The sequence below is a fragment of the Cervus elaphus genome, chromosome 17 (assembly GCF_910594005.1).
Source record: "Cervus elaphus chromosome 17, mCerEla1.1, whole genome shotgun sequence".
NCBI lineage: Eukaryota > Metazoa > Chordata > Mammalia > Artiodactyla > Cervidae > Cervus > Cervus elaphus.
This window is the reverse complement of record NC_057831.1, coordinates 56,898,624-56,912,001: the sequence shown is the minus strand read 5'-3', so window position 1 is coordinate 56,912,001 and position 13,378 is coordinate 56,898,624. Positions and strand designations below refer to the sequence as shown.

The 13,378-nt window shown below is 49.2% G+C and overlaps 1 protein-coding gene across 2 annotated transcripts in view; it reads right to left on the bottom strand.

Annotated features, from left to right (window-relative positions):
• KLF3 (Kruppel like factor 3) overlaps window positions 1-11,536 on the bottom strand; it is a 35,703-nt gene extending 24,167 nt beyond the window's left edge. Inside the window, exons 1-2 of one of the 2 annotated variants that reach the window (XM_043870900.1) lie at window positions 11,031-11,536; window positions 1,755-1,813 (exon numbers count right to left, since the gene is read on the bottom strand). The gene's annotated coding sequence lies outside the window, so the exon portion shown is untranslated. The remainder of the gene's footprint in view (window positions 1-1,754; window positions 1,814-11,030) is intronic. The other variant, XM_043870899.1, reaches the window with a different exon arrangement.
• Window positions 11,537-13,378: the final 1,842 nt, after the last annotated feature.

Below are 13,378 nucleotides of genomic sequence, written 5' to 3'. Positions count from 1 at the left end.
CTGTACCCACTGTTTCTTGAGTGGACCACTTTTGCCACTAGCACTGACCTTATCTTTGAGTTCTGATCTAGAATAAGAAAAGAGTGACTGCAGTGTCACTGAAGGGCCTTCCATATGATTCAGCACTGGAAGAAGTGGGGTCTCTAAACTTAGTGGCTTTTGCTATGCGTGGGCAACTCTGAGCTCTGGGGCTATTGAAAGTAAACTTAAACTGCTATAGAAAATCTATTACCACATAACCCTGACAGCAGTTCCAAGTATGACCATTAGGTGGCGCGCTAAAACAAGTATTCAGTAAATTGAGTTTGCCAAAGTCAGGGTCTTTAAATCTAGGGGATTTTAACCAGGCTCAGGAGTTCTTATCACAGAGATTAGAAGGCCCCCCAAAGTGGTTCTGTTTTTCTTACAACTAGTTCCCAAACATTAACAGGTTTACATCTTAGTTAAGCTAGCTTAGGAGACATACATTCTAAACTAGTAATCCCAGGATAACAACACTGCATTTACAAGAGGAAAAACAGGCGAAACAGGTTTAAAGAAAAAAAAAAAAAAAGTCTAAGTTATCAAAGTGCTTAAAAGCAAAAATATAGGAACATCGCCATCGCGAAAATAATTTTCCATCACGGAACAAACGTCTTCTTCCCCAACTGTTATTTTACTGGGAAGGGCCAATAGAGAATAATTTTCCTTCAAAAGGAAGAAACAGATTTTCCTTCACACTCTACGTATACTTCTGACTTTTCAGCTGTCATAAGAAGGCTCAGATTTTTGTCAAGATGCACAACCGCGTGTTTATGTTTGAAGAAGCTTTGGTGAATCACTTACATGAAGTTTCACAGGCAATCTAGTTCCCTCACATGGTCTTTTCAGCCCTCCACGAGGCCTACTCGACAATTGCTTCATGAGGGTACAAATGAGCCGCAGAGCTTAGAAACACACACAGGCTTAATGTAAGAGGTTATGCTGCCAGCCTCCTTTGAAGATAGCTTGTCTTGAAGCTATGGCACATTTTATTACAGAAACCACCTTTTAAATAACTGCCCCTTCCTTAGAGGAATGGGGGGGGGTGGGGAAGAAAGGGAAAGAGAGAGAGGGAGGTGTGGGGCAGGGTATGGAGGGAGTTCTGGGGAGAGAATGTATCTGAAAGAAACTTCTTGGCGATCTATCAGGATTTGCTCTGACATTCTCCCTTTTCCTCTCCTGTCTAATGCACTCAAAGGGAGCCTGAATTCTTCTCCCCCAGCCCAGCCTGACCCTGAGCTACCTGCCTCCTTCAAAGCTCATCTTTTGTTTCCTAGCCGACCTCAGCCAGGCGTAAGGAGAAAAGGAGGATGGTGAAACCAGCACGCCATCTCCAAGTGCCCCTTTCAACCCACCCCAGCCTCTGGGCTTTAAAGGAGGAAGCCTGTTGCCTCCTCTCACCTCTCACTCCCTTAAGGAACTTCAGGGAAAAAATAAAAAAGACAAAAAAAAAAAAAAAAGGTGCGTGGGTGAGTGTGAGTGTGTGTGGATGTACGTGAGAGAGATTCTCGGTCAGGAGGAGGACCAGGGCGGACAGGTAACATCCCTAAACTTCCTCTCCAAAGAAACTTTTCTTGCTTTACTTTTGTACCCAAACTCTTTCAAGAGCTCCAAGGAGTTGTGTATTTAATGGCAGCTGCTCTGGCCAGAAATCCAAGGGGCCGGGCAACAGATGGAAGTAGACATTTCTAAGTCGGAGCCTCCTTCCAGAACAGCTGAATGCTGGCACCTACCTGGAAAGGCGTCTTGTTTTCATGTCACTCGATGATTTTTCTCCTACCTCAGTCTTGTACTGTTGGTGTGAAAGGAAAAAAAAAATCCCGTGGAACACTTCTAAATCTTTGCCCCTTGTAAATTAGTTAGTTTGCATCAAAATGTTTTGTAAATGGGAAAGAAGTTAATTATTTAGTTTCAGATTAAATATAATGATCCATGAGCAAACAATCCGCCCTCTCTCCTCTCTGGGCTAACAAGCCACCCAATTTTACTTTCCTGCCTCCACCCATCTGCTCCACCCTGTGGAGAGTTGCCAAGGCAGTCCAACTTGTCCAAACAGGACATGGCTTCAGATAAGATTCTGCCCACACCCTGTACTTCGGAAAGACCAAGTGAAGCAATTGATTTTGCATGTAAATAAGGACAGGTGCAAAGGTAAGAACCAAGCGAAGTCCCTCCACTTTTGCAGAGGGCCCAGCAGAGCAGGGTGGAGGCGGGGAGGCGCAAACCCATACCCTTTAGGTGAACTCTCAAGTTCGATGCCACCCAGCGAGTGGCCTACCACATCTTTCTTAAAGCAATTTTAGCGAACACTAGTCATTTTCCCTACTAAGGTTATGTACTCAGTTTTCCTCCCCATGCCGACAATTTTCATTTTTTAAAGGCCAGTGACCCCAACTCGGTTGAAAAGCACCCCTAATGCGTAATCCTGCCGTGTACACGGCTGACGCCGCCTGCCTTGGCCCTGTTTTCTCCTGCGATGTTATATAATCAAATCCAGAAGGGCTGTGCGAGGCCACGGCCTCTCCAGGCGGGTGCCCTATCGCTGGAGACCCACCCCACCCCGCCCCGAGGGGCCTCCACCCTTGGGGCCCCACCCTCGGAGTGGAGGCTGGGAGGGACCAGTTGGCTTCAGCCAGCTGCCAGTTCCTGGAAATGCCGGCCTGAGCAGCGGCGGCTGGAACCTTGCAAACAGCCAGAAAGTGGTGGCTTCCCCCAGCTCCTGAGGATGCTCACCACCAGCTTCTCAGAGCCACGGAGCCTCTGGGTGTGGAAACGTGAGCTGTTGCGGACCTCTCCCTTCAGAAGCTAGCAAACAGAAAGGCACCCCGCACCACGGCTGTGGAAGAGAATTCAACGTGTCCCAAACCCCAACCCTCCTCCTTGTCCCCAGAAGGCTGCGCCCCACATCTGCCTTATCTTCTGGCCCCTCGCCTCAGAATGCTACAGGTCATCTTTCAAGCTTTCCTCACCAGCTTTTCTATTTCTACTACTGCCGTGGCCAGGCTCTCAAACCTCAAGACTGAGTTACTGGGACTCCCCTCCATTGGTCTATGCTTGCCCCTTGGACCCTCCAAGCCATTCTGACTATTCCCACCCCCCACCCCGACCTGCCACTTGCCACCTATGTGTCACAAAGCCCTCTTCCCTGGGAGTCTTTCCCCAACTCCCAAACTTTCCTCCGGGGACACCCCTAGGGCTTGCAGAGCAGTTTCAAGCATCATGCCCAGCGCCCCCTTTCCTACCAGCTGCCCCCCGCCCCCCAGGAGCCCTCCATGCTGACTGCCCTGCTTCCCCCTCCACCCGCACCCCCTTCCCCAAAGCCTTTGTTCATTTTTGGCCCCGATGCTGGGCAACCAGAGTGGAATGCCCATCCCCTTCCGGCTTATCTAAATCCTCCTAATTCTTCAAAGACCAGCTCGAGGCCCTCCCCGCTCAGCGCAGCTCCTGGGCCCATCTGAGGCCGCCTCCTCTTACCTAGATAGGTGGGCCTTTCTACCTCCCAAATAGGCTGTCCAAGACCACCACCGGGCCTGGAAGCGCCTGAGCACAGGCATTACTTCACAGCTCCTTAGAGGGGTTCCCTTCCTGCTCCCCAAAGGACATCAGGCACACCCGCTAAGTCAAGGTTCTGCCAGGCATAAAGAGTGGATATAAAAGCCCTGAGCAATAGGAGTCTCCATCACTTCCCTTTCTTTTCAAATGCACTTGAAAATCTCCCTTAAAACAGTAACAGGAGTGAGGGGGCGAGGGGGCCTAACCTAAAGGAAACCTATCACATGAAACTTCCTCAAAAAACCTATTGCTCCTAACCTTAACCCTTTGTTTTGTATTACTCACCCAGAGAGCTCTTCTAAACAAGCCCAGTGTCAGGGTCTCTATTTTAAAACCTAAATTAAGGGCGGGGGCGGGGTGGGGTGGGGTGGAGGACAGTGAGAGAGAAAAGAATGTGGTAACTTGAAGTGCGCGTGCGTGCGTGCGTGCATATGTGTGCTAACAAACATTAGGTTCGTTTTGTTTTAATGCTACTTCTATTGACCAAGGAAAACCAGGAGCTCAGTCATGTCACAGGTTTCCTACTGATTATCACCAGCTTCATAACTGGCACTCTCCGTGTCCCATTCTTTACAAGGACTGTGTCGTTTCATGCCCACGATGTGGGGAGGTACTACCTTCTCATTTTACCGTGGAAACAGAGAGGTAAAGTAATCTGCCCGAGGTCACACAGCTATTACAGGTGGAGAGCTGGGATGCAAACCCAAAGCAGTCTGATTTCAAGGCTGGTGGTGACTTGGTTCTCACTTCCACTGCCTCCCACAACAGGGCACAGCTAGAGTGGAATGGAGGGTTCTGCAGGCAGGTCCGTCCACTGTGGATCTGGAACCAGGGGCAGAGGATTTATGGCAGGGGTGACCTCAACTCCTGCCCGCTGGCCCCTGCTGCCTCCCCCTCTGAGTGCAGGCTTGGATGCAACATCAAAAGACACAGTCTGAAGGCCCCGATCTAGGCAAACTATTCTTCCTGACCAATGCACCTGCAATTGGTCCATAAAAACGGCTCAGAAAAAATTGGCAGCTTCACCCAAGTAAATACGGAAATCCTCATAATAACTGTACAAAGGTGGAAGGGTCAGGCCCTCATCCCCATTTTAGAAATGAGGAAATGAAGGAACAGAGGTGAAATGACTCGCCCAAATTCGCCGAACTGGTGGGAGCTGCAGCCAAGAACAGAAGCGTGTCTGCTGCAGACCCAGGACTCTCTCTGTTCTTCCGCTCCACTCTGCGCTGCAGGACCCGCTTTGAAGTCAAACCATCTTATACACTTGGGCATTCCCCCAGGGTCGCCGGGGAGCGGGATGTCTGTGCTGCCACGCTGGTCCATGGGAGGCAGTGCCATAGGGAGGTTCCGGCTGGCAATTATGATTTCAAAATGACTTTTCAGGTTAGATCACTTGGGACCTACTCCATCCTTGTGGCATAACTGAGAATAATGACTGCACGCAATCTGAGATTAGCTCTAATGAGTAGGTGCTCAATAAATACTTGTGGGATGAATACATGAATAGATGTCAAACTACCTTTCTCACATGCTAGGATAAAATGAAGGGCAAGGGCCTAAGAGTGACTGTATATCAGGTGTCACACAAGGAGAATCTGCCCAGGGGCCAGTGGAACTAGCCTGAAAATCATCTTCTGAAACACAAAGTAAATGTGAAAACCGTCGCTTGGGAGACAAAACACCCTTGCTTGGAGAACTGGAATAGGAACTTGAACTTACTAATGAAAGCGGTTCTGGGGCTCAAAGCTTTGGAAGGGGCCAGGATGTACAGTGCGAGAACAGATACAGGAGGGGATTTCAGCCATCAGACTCAGAACAGTCGTTAAGAGAACTAGAGCATACGCGCCAAAGGAGAAAAACCCCACACGGGACCACTGGTGGCTCTCCTGGGTAGAAGGCACTGACCTCAGTATCCGCTGGATCTCTTCTGTCTAGATTTGGCCAAACTCCACTGATCTGGGCTGAGACTAGCTCCAGGCCATCCCTGGAAAGCCCCAGGCCTTCCAGAGATTGGCCACCATCTTGGACATGTCCCAGGTTAAGCTGGTCCTCCTGAAAGGGGGCTGCGTCTCAAGGGAGCACCCCCTTCCCAGGAGAGGGTAGCAGCGAGACCCAGGGTTACACAGAAGCTGAAGGCCCAAGTAAGTGACTCCAGTTGGTCTCTGGCTCCCCTTAATAATGAGATGGGGAAATGGTAATGTATTCGACTTGCCAACACAATGGAATGAGTTTCCAACCGCTCTAGGAACCTGCTTTGCTTGAGAAAGGACCTTACTATTTATTAAATACTCTGACCAACAGACACAAAATATAGTTTTTTCTAATGTGCCACTGAACTATGGTGACAATGCAGAGAAAGCAGAGCCAGTTTTTGCTTTGGGAGAAAACAGTTTTAGTTCTGGTTGAGAAACTGTGTTTGTAGTATTGTATCTCTTTTATTGCTACTAAATTTCAAGGAAGGAGAGTTGAGGGGGAAGCAAGGCTCCCTCCCTTAGACAATGCCCTCCCTTATCAGGGCAGACTGCCGTCTGGTTTCCTGTCTCCAGCGCGGGCATTACTGTTTCAGATGAGAAACCGGGTCTAATAAGGGGACAGATCAGGCTTGAAAATGAGAATGCTGGAAGTTACCACAATCCTTCCCTTCCAACTCACTCCAACATGAATTCTGGCTGGAATACTACCAGATATCAATTGTTTTATAACTCTAGGGATTTTCTTTTTTAAAGTTAGCACCAACTGAAACACTTCAGAAAGAAACCCAATTTTCAAAATAATGTAATTCCTGGTATTTAAAGGGTCAGGTTGCTTTATTTTTCTTAAACACAACCGGATGTGAAAACAGAGTAAGAAATGCCACTTTAAGATAGCTGTTCATTTTATAGCAAAAATGTTGATTTGCACACATGAAGAAGGCGAATATCTAAAGAAGGGGATGGAGGGAGATGATTTACATGGCTTAGAGACTACCTTTTCTATGTAGACCGTCCACCTCCACCCCACCACTTTTTTTTAGTGATTATAACAACTATCAGATTGGTACAATTTTCCCTAATTGTTTAGCTTACATTTAAAAGCTTGCAGAATACTTCCTGATAGAATAATATTAGTTTCTAATCATCTCTATTAACCACCTCCCTCTCCCCATAAATAGGGAAGAATGACTTGAGAGTAAGCCAAATAAAGACTCCATCTACCAAATCTAGTTGGATTGTTAACAACTTTGGAGCCAAAATAAAAAATCTTACTTCAATTTGGGTTACTTATGAATTCAGTTTAAAGATCTCCTGTCCTACAAGCAACTTAATATCGCGAGTCTGCTTCCTCCAAAGAAGAAAGGAAAAATCTTATTGAAATTTTCCAAACTGCATCTTTTTTTCATGGAAGGTTATCAATATCCTACTATTTGACCCTAGCAGCTTTCTTAATATCATACTGTGTATTTTCCTTTTTATCCATCAAGGAAAAATGTGATGGGTTGAGATGCTAAAACCAAAACATTATTATTATTATTATGATCACCAATTTGGGGAAAGAATAAGGCCTGATGTGCTGCCTCAGAAACTTTCCATTAATTCCATTAGAGAACACTGTAGATAATTCCTCTAGATTTTAGAGAAAATCCCCACATAAGAAGTTTAAGGGAGAAATCTGCCAAAAAACTTTTCTTTTCCAACCATATTATGCAAACTTTGTTTCTGGAGAACCAAGAGAAAAATAGTTTGTTAAAGCAGGTTTTAAATAGTTAACCCAGAAACCTCCTTACTCACAACGGACAGAATATACCAAAGAAAAAAAAGGGGGGTTGGGGGGCTGGGGTGGAGATTATGAGAAAGTTGCTGTTGTAAAACAAAACCAAAGAGCATTTTCCTTGTTTTCAAAATATTAGGTCAAACATTTCCAAACTATCATTAAAAGAACGTATTGCATTTTTCCTTTCCTTTGAGCTTTTTATTCTTAAAACAGTTTGGAAATCGGATGTAGGATACAGTAAAATCTTTGTCCTTAAAAAGAAATAATCCTGTAGGGCTCTTAATACATCTTACAATTTGTTTCAATACATGATGTCTCCCTTAAAACATAAGCAAGACTTCTTTAAAGTCAGTACAAGCAGTCCAAGACTGCTTGAGTTATCCGTTCAGTGAAGCCTCCGATGCCTAGTGTTGGGTGGTAAAGGCAATATGAGCCACATCCTTCAGATCCTGCTAGATCTTCTGAACTGTGAGGTGTAACCCCATCCAAAATTGACAGCTCCGGGGGAAAATGCGTATCAATACTCAAAACAAGAAGGAAAAACAAACAAAACAACCTCCTTTAGATTTCCAGCCAACACACACACACACACACTTCTTGAAATCGAATTGATAAACTAAAAAAAAAAAAAAACAAACATAAAAGTACTTATTCACCCATACAAACATATGGGAGCAAAGGGTGTACGTAAAAAGGTTAGCTGACTTTTGTCATTATGACATAACACCGGCATCTTAGGCAATCCTAAGTGTGTGGAGACATGATAACTCCCTGGGTGGGGACTGGGGGTTTAAGGGCAGGGACCGTGGCCTGGTCTGGGCTACTGATCTACCAGAAAACAGCCTGAAACAGGAAAGAGCACACACATGCCACTTGGAATGTATGACGCAAACCCCAGCCTTGAAACAAAGAACAGGAAACAGCTCTGCAGGCTGCGCTGGAGAGAAAGCACAGAGAAACATTTAGCCGGCCCTCCCTGACCCTAGATTCATGAGCAGCTGGAGTTTTTTAAGACAACAACAGGGGGGTGGAGGTGTTTGTTCTATGGGTGTGAATAATAACACCAGCTTTATACAGGAGACCTGCCCTATTTACAAACAGGAGCTTCCACATACAGTAAACATCATAAGTGAACATGTGATTTTATCATATTCAAGCAGCAGCAACCTTCCTAATTAACACCAGCCTCCCTACCAATTTCTTTTGTCTCTTTCGCCCCCATCCCAGTGGCTGGTCTCTGGCTACAGTCAAATTCTGGGCTGGGGTAATGCCTACTGCAGTCTCAGAGCATCAGGAGGAAGAGGAGAGGGCACCGCAGCTGAGAATTCAGATGACACTGGGGTCATCCCACATAACCGAAATGGGACCAATTTTAAGTGTTCCTGAGCCACAGAACTAAATCCCAAGACACAGTGTGGAGACGTCTAGAGTCATCCCAAATTTTCAGTCTTTTTAAACTGCAGAGTTACAGAGATATTTGCACACCGCTGCACATCTGTTCTACATGTACAAACATCTACAGAAATCCACCTTTTGATAATGCAATTCTGTTCCTGAAATTTCATTTAATCCAACTGAAAAATTGTTATACAATCTGTAGAAAAGAGTATCGATTTTTATAAGATGTTCTAAAATGTCTAGTTTCCTTTAGGTATTTGTAAGGTAGCAAAATCCATTCACTAGTCCTTTCCCCATTATTTCTTTTTATTTTGTTAGCCAGTACTGTTTAGGTTCCCATTAGCAGAGATTTAAGAATCTGTGTGTAGATATAACTACAGGTAAAAAGAAAAAAAAGGGAAAAAAAAAAAAAAAAGGCATCACTGTGTCCATAGCAACCAGAAGGTTGGGTTTTAATTTAGAAACTTTGCAGTGAAAAAAACAATAGCTTTCTCCAAAGCTATGTTGCCGTTTTTTACATCTGACAAGGTTCTGTGGTCTAAGCAGTTAAGTTTTGTTATTCTCACGTTAGGATTTTCATACTTGCATTTTCCTTCAGGCAGGCAGGAATGCTTCTTATAGTCTATTTTCATTGACCTCACCCATGGTACATTAGGCTGCTTTTTTCTAACAGTTCTGCAGCAAACCCCACTGACTGTAGAAACTGAAATATTAGCTTCTTTAGGGAGCTGAACGAAATTAATCAAACATCCCATTTAAGGTTTCTGTGAACAGAATAAAGTCAACTTCCATACCCCATGTTTCAAGCCACGGAAGAAACACATCCACTCTTTAAAAAATACTACTAACTCGCAAAATTTTCAAGATGTCATAAAATTGTTTTTCTCCTAAAAGCAAATCTTCTCTTGGGTTATGCAGATTATCATCCGGATGAATTTCTCTTTTAAAAATGCTCCTCAAATTCATACATATGAGAACTCAGAAAAGGACAGCACAAAACTGTTCTGTGAAATAACCTATAATGAACAACTGCCTTATACCCTACTTGATTGTGTTTAATAAGTAGACACTAAATCTAAATGAAGTCAGAATACCACTTCATACTTTTCTCTACAGACCAGACTCTTATGAGAATATAATCAATATGTTTCAAATGTCTTGGATGACCTATCGAAAAATACATTCTGAGTTAGCAAAAAACAAATTCAGTGTACAATGTTTATTTTAGTGAAATATAAGAAGGTGAGCCATTACCAATTTCCCTTTAACCTGGCTTAGGGAAAAAAGTCCCATTCACACGGTCTTCATCTAGTTTTATAGATTGCAGTAAAATTTAAAGTAGAATTCTGTTCTCGCTTTTAGCTGCCAAAGAAGTAGCTATGACAATTCCAGGTATTGTCTGCCATCTCCAAAGGAAGGTCCCAAGCGTCCAGGTCCAGAGCTCCCTCCCTCGGTCCCCACCCGGCTCGGGTCCCTAACACTGCAGGCAGTCGCCTGAGGCGTTCTCCGCCTCCAGCCACGCTGCAATCCTTCCTCCAGACACTGCGGCAGGTTCTCTCCTTGCACCCGAGGACGACTCTCCAAACCCGGCCAGCTTTCTCCCCTGCCCTCAGGGATCCAGACGCCCTGGCCAGCTCCTGGACTCCAGGACCGAGAACGGGATGCTCCCTCCACTCCCGATCGCCCCAAGTTTCTTCCCAGAGGGCCCGCCAGGCTGCTCCAAGTTTGCTCCGGCGACGGGTGAGCGGCAGCGCGCCCGGTCCGAGAAGGGGGGCGGCAGGGGGCGCAGGCTGGGGGCGGGCGCGGGGGGTGGGGGCCGGGGAGGGGGAGGAGCAGGAGCGCGCGGCCTCGGCGCTACCCTTCTCCAAACAACGTCGCCACACGCGGAGAACACTGAGATTTCTGGGGCTTTGGAGGGAATCGCGAGCGGGCAGGCGGGAGGCGGTCGGGGGACCACACAGGTGAGCCCCCGCCCGCGCCCTATCCCGGGCCGCGGCGGGCGCCGCTGGCCTCGCTCGTCGCTCCCGCAGATCTGCACGGCGGTTCTCCCCAATCCCACACTTTGCACCGCCGAACCCGGGGGCCCCCTCCCCCTCGCCTCCTCTCCCACCCCCGCCCCCGGCTGCGAGGAGCTGTTGCACTTTCCCAAGCCCGGGGGCGCCCCCACCTCCGCGTTGCACCCCCAGCCCATTCACCGCACGTCCCCCCCACCCACCCCGGGGGAAAAAAAAAGGAAGCTGGACTAGCCGAAAAGGGGGGCAGTGGGAGTCGGGGCGAGAAGGAAAGGTGAGAGAGAGGGGACTTACTTTTCGAGGCGCGGTGCTGAGCGCTGCAGGCGAGAAATAAAGGCCCGGATCCGGGCTGCCTGGAACCCCGCGGATGCAGCGGTGTCAGCGCTCCAGGACGGGCGGCGGCCGCTGGGGACGGGGACGGGGACAGGCGCGCGTGCGGCGGGCGCGGCTCGGCTCGGCGGGCGCTCGCGCTGCGCTCCGGCTCGGGCCCGGGCTCCGCGCGGCTCCGCTCCTGGCTCCCCTCTAGCTCCTGGCACCAACTCCGGGCAGTCACATGACGCCGGCGCCGCTCGCTCTGCGAGCCTCCCAGGGCTGGCGGGGTAAGTAGAGGCTGGGACCCGGGGTGGGAGGGTCAGGGAGGGGAGAGGGAGCCGCCGCGGCCGCCCGGGCTGGGCGGGTCCCCACCCACTTGGGTGGAGGCAGCCGCCGGAGGGGTCGGCCGAGTCACTCGCGCAAACACGCACCCCGCCCTGCGCCCTTCCCCCGCCACCCCCGCCTCCCGCGCCGCCTCCGCCCCGCCCCGCCCAGTCACCCGGGGACGGCCTGACAGACACTCATTATTCCCCGGAGCCGGGCGCCGCCCCGCCGGCCCAACCTGTCCCGCGAGGCGCGGCGCGGCCGTGGGGCTGGGCGGGCGCCGCCCCCGCCCCCCGGAGTCTCCGCCCGCGCCCCCTCCCGGCGCCCTCCGCCCTCGGCCCCGGAGCCCGCGGCCCCGCCCGGCCCGGCCCCGCCGCCGCGCCGCCGCCCGAGCCCGGGGGGAAGGAAGGGCGGCGCTGGCCGCTCCGGGCGTCACAGGGCAGCAGCAGCCCGCTGCGCCGCTTCCAAGACACACAGCCGGGCTCGCGGGCGAGCCGAGGCGGGGGACCCGGGGCGGTCGGGGCCATCAATCAGACGGCTCCGGCGGGAAGGGCGGCCCCGGGCGCGGTGGGAAGGGCTGGGCCCAGTGGCCAGCGCGGACAACTCTCTTAAAGGAAAACCAGAAAAAGGCACCGCTGCCGTTGCAGCGGGTGGACCCAGGCAGATTCCGGAGAGACGGAGAGGCGAGGAAAGGGAGGGCAGTTGGGGTGACTGCCGCCCAAGCACGGCCCCGCGTCTCCAAGGTCATTCCCCAGCCTCCAGCGCGCTCTCTTTGTGCCCGGGGCGCCGGGCGCCCCGTGTCGTCCGCCCCGGGGGGGAGGTGCGGCCCGGCCGCTGGCGCCCCCGCCTCCCGGGGACTTTTCTCTGAAGGCCCGGATACCCCCGAGCAAACTTCCCACGGCCGGGCCTGCCGCTGGAGCGAAACGGCGACCGGGCGCAGCGGCGTTTGCTCAGCCGGGCTTGTCGGAAAACTTGGCAAACTTCGGGCCAGATCCTCCCGCTTGGAGGGAGACCTTGGGGCGAGCCGAGGGCTAGGAGCGGCGACATTTCCTTACATGTCGCCTCCCCAGGACCGAGGGCGAGCGTCCTCGGGGGCCTTCCCGGGAGCCAGGCCCCCGGGAGGACTTTGCAGAGCTTGGTACCCAAGTTTAATGCTTTTTGAGTTTTCTTTTTAAACAGTATTAATGTAATAAAGAATGCAATAAAAAGAACAAAAGACAAATTGGTTCAATTGTTTTAGTCCTGTGCGCTGTTTAAAAACGCCCCTGCTGCCGTCTATGGCTTGTTATTGCTTCAAGATGTTTTAAAGGCCCTTTAAGTTCACCATTTTAACTCTGATGCTTCATCCAGGCATGGTACTATTTAAAACATAGAGATACCATGTATTCGGAACTCCAGCGTGTAACTACACAATATTATGAAATTAGTACCGGGAAACCTCAAATAGTGAAATTGCTTATTGTAAAAAAAAAAAAATGCATATACATAACAGACCACGTGGAAAACACCCAGAACTGACACTGTTAATGTGCCATCCTACTGTCCCATAAAATTAATCTTTGAAATGTAAAAGGATGAGGGTTTTTCTTATGTTGGTGAATAAAGACAAGTGCAAGGGAAAAAGTTGGATTTGTGTCAATTACTAATCGCAGCTTATTGATTATTGACATCATTAAATGTCTGATCGGATGCCTTAGATTTGTATTAGCTGAAAAAGCGTTAGTGACGACTAATGAAATTGTTTTGCATTTCCATGCCTGGCTCATAGTAGAGACTCAAAAAACACAGGCTTCACTCAAGGGACTCAGAATGATGAAAACCTGAAGAGTGAAGTAGGTCTATCTGAAAAAAGCGTTATTCCACATAAGTAGGGAGTGTCTTTGATGTGAAAGATGCAGGACGGAAGAGAAAAGTCGTAAAAAAGGTTCATTAATGAACACACCATGTTCAGGGCCCTGTGGGAGACTGCTCAAACATAACTTGCACAAAAATGAATCCATCCAGTG